Here is a 9955-nt window from a genome sequence, read left to right on the forward strand (position 1 = left end):
ACCTGCCTCGGCCTCCCAAAGTGCTAGGGTTATAAGTGTGAGCCACTGCACTCGGCCGGGAAGCTACCTTCCCCCCCCGCCAATATATTTAATGGCCACCCCACCAAGCTTATACTACCTTACATGCTCTCATCAATTATATCAATTATATGATTATCTTTTCAGCTTTGGAAGTAGATAAGCTCATCATCTGCAACTAATAATAATTTTGCCTCTTCCATTCCTCATTATCTTGTTATATTTGTTACATTGCCAATATAAGGTTGAATAATACCACTGACATGAAACATCTCTGTTTCTGGCATTTACAGTGATACCCTAAACCTCTGGCATCTAATCCAGCAGCCACAAGCCACATAAGGCTACTGAGTACTTAACATGTGGCTACTGTGATTAAGGAGCTGAATTTTTAATTTAATTTTTTTGATACAGGGTCTCGCTCTGTTAACCAGGCTCGAGTCCAGTGGCACAATCACAGCTCATTGTAACCTCAACCTCCTAGGCTCAAGCAATCCTTCTATCTCAGTCCTGAGTAGCTGGGACTACAGGTGTGCACCACTATGTTGCCCAGGCAAGTTTTAAAATTCCTGTCCTCAAGTGTAATCCCAAAGTTCTGGGATTACAGATGTGAGCCACCACACGTGGCCAGAATTTTAAATTTTAATTATTTTACATTTAAAAATTGATAATTGGCCAGGCACTGTGGCTCACGCCTATAATCCCAGCACTTTGGGAGGCCGAGGCGGATGGATCACCTGAGGTCGGGAGTTCGAGACCAACTTGACCAACATGGAGAAACCCTGTCTCTACTAAAAATACAAAATTAGCTGGGTGTGGTGGCGCATGCTTGTAATCCTAGTTACTCGGGACGCTGAAGGCAGGAGAATGGCTTGAACCCAGGAAGCAGAGGTTGCGGTGAGCTGAGATCGTACCATTGCACTCCAGCCTGGGCAACAAGAGTGAAACTCTGTCTCAAAAACAATCAAACAAAAACTGATAATTGGCCGGGCACAGTGGCTCACACCTGTAATCCCAGCACTTTGGGAGGCCGAGACGGGCGGATCACGAGGTCAGGAGATCGAGACCATCCTGGCTAACACAGTGAAACCCGTCTCTACTAAAAAATACAAAAAACTAGCCGGGCGAGGTGGCAGGCGCCTGTAGTCCCAGCTACTCGGGAGGCTGAGGCAGGAGAATGGCGTAGACCCGGGAGGTGGAGCTTGCAGTGAGCTGAGATCCGGCCACTGCACTCCAGCCTGGGCGACAGAGCGAGACTCCGTCTCCAAAAAAAAAAAAAAAAGAAAGCATAAAGTTCCATGTGTGACTAATGTCACATTCTTATTGACAACACCGTCCTAGGGCTAGTCCCATTGATCATCCTGCTCACTGTGATTTAAATATCACACAAGTATTCTCCACCACCTTAAGGAATTCACAATTCTTACAGTTTATGGGAAAATGATGCCAATAACTCACTCAGCCAAGCTGAGTTATGGGAAAACACACTACGGCTTAAAATAATTTACCCTTTAATTGCTGGAAGATATAGCATAAGGAGTCTAGTCTAGTTTAAATGGTGACTCATTATCAAGAACATTCTGGAATAACATCTCCCCAGGTGGATCCCAACAGATAGCAAGACTGTGTGCTGAGGAACCCACTCTGGGAAAAACTATTCTAGACCCTGCCTAACAAGGGGTAGACCCCTCCCCAGACTCTGCAGTAACTATTCCTGGGCCATACGTCATGGAGGAAATACAAGAAAGAACTAAGATCTGTTGAGCTTTTTACTCTGCACCAGGCATTGTGTTGGACGATTTATTTTGATTAAACTGTCTCTTTTCTTCTTCTTCTTCTTTTTTTTTTTTTTTTTTCTTCTGAGAGAGGGTCTTGCTTTGTCCTTCAGGCTGGACTACAGTGTAGTGGTGCAATCAAGGCTCACTGTAACTTCAAACTTCTGGGCTCAAGCCATCCTCCTACCTCTGCTTCCCAAAGTGCTGGGATGATAGGCACGAGCCACCACAGCCTGCCTTTCTTTAAACTTTGTAGTCATACACGGTCCTAGGCATTGGAAAGACTTTATCTCATGTATTCTTCCCAACAATCCCACGGAGTTGTCATTACCATCTCCAGCTCGCAGATAAGAGCACTGAGACTTAGAAGGGCACATGGTTTACTCAAGTCACACACAGTTGCTAAGGACAGAGAGATACAAGAATCCAGATGTGCTGGACTCTGGGTTTTTTCCACTCCACCATAAGGAACATCAGCAGAGGGGGCAGCGAGGGGGACAGTGGATCATAAGCGTCCCTGGGGCTCAGGCCTGGGAGGGCTGCTGAAGGCTCTGGATGCATGAGTACACACAGCACACAAAGTTTTGCACACAATTTCAGGTTAACATCTCCTGAGTCTGAGCACCTCATTCCCCACCACTCCAGGGAACGTATAGATTAATCCTGGGAAATACAGACCACAGCCCAGCACCCCAGGTCCATCCAGGGGAGCCCTCTGCTCCTTGTGGGCTGGGAACCGGCCGCCCTGCTTGTCTCCTTCATCTTCGTTCCTGCACCCACCTCATCCTTATCCTCATCCTCATCCCAGAACCGCAGGCTTCAGACCAGGGGGGAAGCAGGTCAGCAGGAGGTGAAGGGGAAACCTTCCCTCACCTCCTGGGAATTAGAACAGCACAGAGAGGGGAAGAAAAAGGAGCCAAGACCTGGGAGTGACCGGAAGCAACGACGGAGGAGTCAAGACGATGAGGAGCCACTGACTCAAGGACATCCGGCAACTTCACTTGATTACAGGGCCCTTCCTGGAAACGCGTGCTTCCCGGAGCCACCACCTGACGCCAGCCACCAGCAGAGGGACGATCTGGGCCAGGCAGGATGGATGCCTGGTGGGAGGCCCCACTGCCCTCACACAGGCTGGGCCCTCCTCTGGGAGTGGTGCTACTACTGGGCAGCAGGGTGCCTCCCTTCTGCTCAGGATCGCAGAAGAAAGTGCCGCGCTTGAAATCAGATCTGCCAGGCCTCGTTTGGTTTCACTTTGCCTCTCCTAAGAGCCGGGTGCTCAGCTAAGAAGTGGGAATTTCACGGCCACCTGGGGGTCTCCAGAGGGAGACTGGCAGATCTAAACTCCCTCCAGAGTAGGCAGGCGAAATCTTGCATCTTGGCCCTGCCGGAACTTGGGGACAAAGAGCCCCACTCCCTAGGTCACAAGCTGGCCTCAGTTTCCTCATTAGCTCTCAGAGCAACTGATAACATTTCGTACCTCCCAAGTGCTGTGCTAGGGTGAGCACAATTCCACGTGTGCTATAAAGATGATGCTGTCACACCCAGTGACACTCCAGCCACTGTCACTTCCCAAACTTCACAGAGAACACCCACCTGAGAGCACCTAATTCAAAAGTCTGTTCAGTGAAATGGGCTGAGACAATGGGTTGACCCTTTTCAAAGTCCTGGGGGTTCCCAGGATTATCTGATGCAGGGGGAAGGGTCCCCCGAGCTGCTGAAGACCAGGTACAGATTCTGCCCTCCTTCTGTAGTCTCGGCCAGCAGTGGGGGGCAGGAAACCCTCCGATCTGGTTTCTTTCCTGATCTGAGTTCCCTCATCCCATCACTTTTCAACCTTTAGTGATGCCAGAGAGAGGAGCCTGGCTCTTCTCAGACAAGATGGTGAGGTGGAGGTGGCAAAAGAGAAGCTCCTCCATTCCTTCCTAGGATAAGGGTAAAAGACAACTCAGGAATTTGCAGGACCCCGGGTGCTACTAGCAACAAATAATGCACAGGTCAGGCACCACGGCTCACGCCTGAAATCTCAGCACATTGGGAGGCAGAGGCAGAAGCGGGAGGATTGCTTGCGCCCGGGAGCTTGAGACAAGCCTGAGCAGCACAGTGAGACCCTGTCTCTAAACAACAACAACAACAACAACAAATTTAAATTAGCCAGGCAGGGTGGCACACATCTGTAGTCTCAGCTACTCAAGGCTGAGGTGGGAGGATCTCTTGAGTCCAGGAATTTGAGGCTGTAGTGAGCTGTGATCACACCACTGCACTCCGGCCTGGCCAACAGAGCAAAAAGCCTGCTCAAAACAAAAAATAATGCACAGAACTTCAACATGATCAACCCCCAATAAAATATAATCTGATCCTTTGAACCTAACCAGATTCTCCTTAGAGGTATCCACAAATTGTACTGCAAGCCTCTAGGCTCTGTTTGGGCTCTCTTGGGCTCTCTACTCCTTGTACCATTTGACAAAGCCTTAAACCCAATTCCAGGACTTGAGGGGAACAGTTCCCTTTCTGATGCTTCAGGGTTGGAGGCAACAGTGTAAGGAAAGAAGAAGGGTTGCACTGAGTGAGGACTCGAGGTAGAGAGGAAGGACAGGCAGGGAAGAGAAGCTGGCACACAGAACCTGGCTTCGGTGGCACACCTGGAGAGATTCAAAGCTGGGGTCTCCAGACCAAGGTCAGTGACTACCAGAACTGCAGGGGTCGGGCAAAAGGAGAACCCGGAGTCTCATCCTGCGAGGTTGGAGGCTGCCCCAGACAACCTCTGCTACTGTGATGGCCAAGGCAGAAGATGGTGGCTGAAGCAGTTCTGGCTGAGCACAGACATCCAGGGATCCTTCATGCCTGGCACTGTAGTTTTTCCAGATGCCTTCAGCTCCATCTTTGGGGTGAAGGGGAAATACTAGGTGTACAGAGCAGTTTCTTACAGGTGGGTTAAGAATGGTAAGCCTTCATTAATGACCACACCCTAAACTGTGCTCACCTGAACCCCAAAAGAAAGACCCTTCCTCAGCTTGAGTGGAGGCTGACTGGAGATGGCCAGTTCCCCTGTTCCTGGCAAGGGAGGGCTTTGGATGCCAGCATTGCCATCCTGGCACAGAGCCCAGAGCTGCAAGTTGGCAGTGCCTGGGGGAGACTCCAGTGTTAAGTTAGTTGGAAGGAAGCCCAAGTCTCCTCAAGGTGGCGTATTTTAAGCTGGAGCTTTAGGGGCACAGTGAGCGGGAATATGGGAAAGTAATGTCTGAATTTCTCTCTTTTTTTTTTTTTGACAGAGTCTCACTCTATCACCCAGGTTGGAGTGCAGGACACAATCTCAGCTCACTGCAACCTCTACCTCCTGGGTTCAAGCGATTCTTGTGTCTCAGCTTCCCCAGTAGCTGGGATTACAGGTGCCCACCACCACGCCCGGCTAATTTTTGTATTTTTAGTAGAGACAGGGCTTCACCATATTGGCTAGGCTGATCTCGAACTCCTGACCTCAAGTGATCTGCCCGTGTTGGCCTCCCAAAGTGCTGAGATTACAGGCATGAGCCACTGTGCCTGGCCCTAATGTCTGAATTTCCTTCCCAATGCACCGCAAGCAAAAAGGGCTGGGTCCAGTGCCACATGCGGGCTCCTTCCAGCACTACCATCCAGTTCTCTGCCGAGAGAGGGCAGACATGGGTTTGGCCTTCCTGGAGAACCCCAGAAGCACTGGCTGGAGTTGGCCTTCAGGACACTCTGCCGGATGACCCCTCAAAGTGTCCCCAGCTCCAGAATTTGGTTATTTTCCTCACGGTCGAGAAAAATCCTCCAGTACATAGGTCAGAAGACCTACGCAGAGCTCAGGTCAGCTCTGTTTCCAGGGCAAGATTGCTCAACCCTTCTCCCTCCGCCCACAGGCCTTATCTCTGGCATCAACCCAGCTCCCCATTCCTCCAAGGGATGGACTCCTCCCTCCTCCAACAGGGACAAACTCCTCTGAGTCTCCAGAACCAGAATGAGAACACAGAAGGCTGGACTTACTGCCACCCAAGCGCAACTCTGGCCACTCTGGCTTCTGACTTCTTCACTTCGAACCCAATCCAAACATGGGGGCGTGGGATGGGGAAGAGTGAAAGGGAAAGGCCAACATCAAACACTTTTCGGCCACACCTGCGCACAGACAGTCCTGGCCACAGAAATCAATCAGTCATTCCAAAGGGGTAGAAGGGGTTGGAAGCCCTGGGCCACTGCCAACCCAAGGCCCTTCTGGAAAAGCTCCGGACTTGTAAAGAAGGGTTGGCCAGGGCTGGGTGCAGTGGCTTACACCTACGCCTGTAATCCCAGCACTTTGGGAGGCCAAGGTGGGTGGATTGCCTGAGCTCAGGAGTCTGCGACCAGACTGGGCAACACGGTGAAATCCCATTTTTACTAAAACACACACAAAAAAATTAGCCAGGCGTGGTGGCATGCACCTATAGTCCCAGCTACTGGGGAGGCTGAGGCAGGAGAATTGCTTGAACCCGGGAGGTGGAGGATGCAGTGAGCCGAGATTGTGCCACTGCACTGCAGCCTGGGTGACAGAGCAAGACTCTGTCTCAGAAAAAAAAAAAAAAAAAAAAAAAAGGGCTGGCCAGATGCAGTGCCTCATACCTGTATGCCCAGCACTTCAAAAGGCCAAGGTCCGGGAAGATCCCTTGAGCTCAGGAGTTCAAGACCAGCCTGGGCAACATGGTGAAACTCCACCTCTACAAAAAAATACAAAAAATAGCTGGGCGTGGTGGTGGGCGCCAGTAGTGCCAGCTACTGGGGAGGCTGAAGTGGGAGGATCACTTGAGCCCAGGAGGATCACTTGAGCCCAAGGATGCAGTGAGCCTTGACGATGACGCTGCACTGCAACCTGGGCGACAGAGCAAGACCTGGTCTCAAAAACATTAATAAATAAAATAAAAATTATTTTTAAAATGAAAAGAATGCTGTAAGATTCCTCTCCCAGGTCAACACTCATTCCCGTGACCTTTATACATGAGACCACTCCTTTGCTTGTGGCTCCTTGGTCTCCGGTCCTGTGAGGCACTGTCTGGTTCCAGAGGCACCAGCACAGTGGAGGCAGGGTATAGAGGATAGGGACAAGCACGGTGGGTGGCCAAGGGTAAGAGAGAAACGAGGGGGAAAAAAGAAGAGGAATGTAAAAAGAGAGAGGCAGAAACCCCAAGAAATGGAAGAATCGTTCATAGTACAGGCCTAGGCTGTACCGCAGAGCAGGAGCAAACTGCCCTCAGTGGCAGGGACCCTAGGACTTCAGGGAGATTTCAGAGGGGAGGCGCTGAGACTCACCCCAGAACCACCACCCATAGGATCACAGTGGCCCCCTCCTAGTCCCTGCAGGGGTCTACCAGGATGCCTGGGAATCTACTTGGGATCTCCCCAAATTCACTGAACTCCCCCCCTTGTGGGAAGGAGCAGCTGTCTTCAAGGAGTGGAGAGGCAAAGTCCAAGTTCAGAGGAGATAAACCACCCCACTAATCAGTCAGTCACACGGGCAGCTCACACAGGGTAGTTGGTGAGAGCAGGAACCGGCAGGGCACCCCCGCATTCAGCAGGCTCTGGCTTCCCAGCAGAGATAGAGCCTCAGGAGATCCTGGTGGATGCCCCATTATTGCTCCAGGAGCCCCTGGGGCTGCCAGGGGTTCTCTCAGGGCCTGGCTCAGTCCCAGCCAACTCCCGATTTCTGGGAGAAATCCGCAGCTCAGCAATCCCTTCCTTTGTGGCCTGTTCTTTGTTCTCTTAAAATTCAGTCCATCCTGCTGGTGGTCCCTCCTCCACCCTAGCCTCAGAAGGGGGCGGGGGCTGCGGGAGTTATTGGAAACCCAGACTGCCAAAGAAGTTGCCTTGCAGGAGGCCCCTGTCACCGGCCCCTCATTGTTTACACTCGCTGGATGGGACCTTTCTCTGGTCCAGATGGCTGCTGGTTTCGGACGAGAGATTTTCCCTCCAGCACACGGGCCCCTCCGGGGAGAGCAGGGGGCTTCGCAGCGAAGGGGCTCCCGAGGACTCCACCCGGATCCAGCTGCTCAGCTATCTGGGCAAACAGTGGGCACCGGGCACCCAGTAAGAGATGTGGGAGCTGGTCAGATTGCAAGGGGTGGGAGTCGTGGAGAGAGAGAAGTTCCAGAGGCAGCAAGAAAAGAAAAGGCATTGTATTTCCCCTCCATTCTCCCAGGGAGAAAAAGAAAACTTCCAAAGCCCAGGCCGCAGTCACTGGGAAAACACAGGCAACCTGGTTTGAGTTAGCAGAGAGCACCCCTCCCCCAGTCCCTCTCGCTCGCTCGCTCGCTCTCTTGCTCTCACACACACACACACACACACGCACTTCAGTCCTCTCCCAGGAAGCCGGCTCAGCCTCAGCCCCGGCTCCCGCCCAGCTCTCCAGCCCTCCTGGCCTGGGCACTCACCGACTGACCGGATCCCCGCGGGCAGGACGGCTCCTAGGGGACGTGCCGGAGGGAGGGGGCAGTTTTGTAACCCCGGCTGGGGGCGCTCCGGGGAGGGGGCGGGGCCAGGGACGGCCGTTCCGCGCGCACCCGCCCCAAGCGGGCGATTAAATCATTAACCAACCGCTCCCGCCAGCGACCCCGCGGAGCGCGCTGAGCTCTGGGTGCACCGGCCCCGTGCGCAGCAGCCTCTCGGGCTCCAAAGGGACAGGCGGCTCGACTGCTCTCCCCCTGCACCCCGCCGGGAGGCGCCTCGACCTCCCGGGCTTCCGAGGGAGCGGGCGGGGCGGGATCCTGGCGGGGAAGGGAAGGGTTCGCGGGGCGGGAGTGGGGGAACGGGGAAGCATTTGTTCCTTTGGCCATTCCCTTCCAGACAGCTCCTTCCCGCTGGCTCCCCGGCCGCGTGACATTGGGTGGCGTGTGCTGCAGTGTGTGTACGAGAGCGAGATGTGTACACGCCTCTGCTCAGGCGGAGAATTCGGTTCTTATTCATGGAGAACTCCGGGCGCACACACGCCCCCCTCGCGGAGATCGCGGGCCGCGCGCCGCCGATTGCTGCCCTCCTGCCCACACCGACACACACCCCATTCCTGGGAAGGGGGAGGCCCTTTAAAACCAGCCCCCAACCCGCCCAGCGGCGCCCTCGGCCAAGCCCAAGAGTTCCAGCGTAGAAAGGAAATCGAGTCCCGGCGACGCTGCGCCCGGCTCCCTGCCACCCCCTCCTCCGCACATCCCGCTCTGCCAGGACACTGGGTGCGCGTCTCCGGGTCCCAGTCACCGCGGCGGGTGCGGAGAGAAGCGCGAGCGCCGAGAAGTGGGGACTCCGCGCCCCTCTCCCCGCGCCGCGGCCTCGCATCCCTAGCTTGGATCCTCTCTGCCCCACAGGGGGGCTCGAGCCCCCCCAAGCCCACCCTGAGCACCCAGCGCGAAGGCGGCTACCACAGCCAGAGGCGGGTACCCGTCGCCTACCTCGGTCCCCGGGGACCCGAGCGCCGACCCAGCTGCGCTGTCTCCTCTGTGGGCTCCGCGCGGCGGCGGGGGTAGCGGCCCCTGTCAGCGCCGGCGTTTGTTTCCCTCTGGCTCTCGGGCTTTCAGGGCTGGGAGCCGCCAGGACACTCCCCTTCCAGGCTCCGCCCGCGCCCTCCCCGAGCACCCCTCCGCGCTGATGTCACGGCGCCGCCGCAGCCAATGGCCGTCGGGAACCTCTGCCCGGCTGCTCGGCCTCCTAGGTTCAAACCGAAAGCCTGAGACTTTCCCAACTCCATATGGGGCAGCCTGGGCCAGCCCGGCTTCCGGGAGACACCCCGGCCCAGCCTGCGCTCCGGCCGCGAACCCCCACAGGGGCCCCCAGGGCCAGGGGCGCGGCTCCCTCCGGGGGCCTGGCGCGAGGCTCTCTTAAGGCTCTTCCCCATTCGAGCCAGGACAGGAAACCAAGAACTCCAGCCCAGGTGGCGTCCCTCGTTCTTGCTCCCTCCCGGACCTGCTAACCACCTGGCTCCAGTACTGTTGGGAGTTGGGGGCAGGAGGGCTGACGCCACCAGCTTTGTGGGTGCCATCCCAGACTCTCGCTGGAAACGAGGGAGCAAGGAGGAGCCGGCCAGCCCCGAGGCCAGGCCTGAACTGGGCGTCAGCAGGGTTTCTACAGGGTGACAGCCCTTGAGCTCCCCGCATCCCCAAGTCTGTGCCTTTGCCTCCTAAGTATCAGCTGAG

General features: G+C 55.0%; 1 protein-coding gene across 4 annotated transcripts in view; it reads right to left on the reverse strand.

Annotated features, from left to right (window-relative positions):
* The window catches only part of CDC42EP4 (CDC42 effector protein 4), a 28580-nt gene extending 19260 nt beyond the window's left edge, over positions 1-9320 (reverse strand). The window contains exon 1 of one of the 4 annotated variants that reach the window (XM_015120216.3): positions 9215-9317. The gene's annotated coding sequence lies outside the window, so the exon portion shown is untranslated. 4 annotated transcript variants of the gene reach the window in all.
* Positions 9321-9955: the final 635 nt, after the last annotated feature.

Source organism: Macaca mulatta, chromosome 16, assembly GCF_049350105.2.
Source record: "Macaca mulatta isolate MMU2019108-1 chromosome 16, T2T-MMU8v2.0, whole genome shotgun sequence".
Lineage (NCBI taxonomy): Eukaryota > Metazoa > Chordata > Mammalia > Primates > Cercopithecidae > Macaca > Macaca mulatta.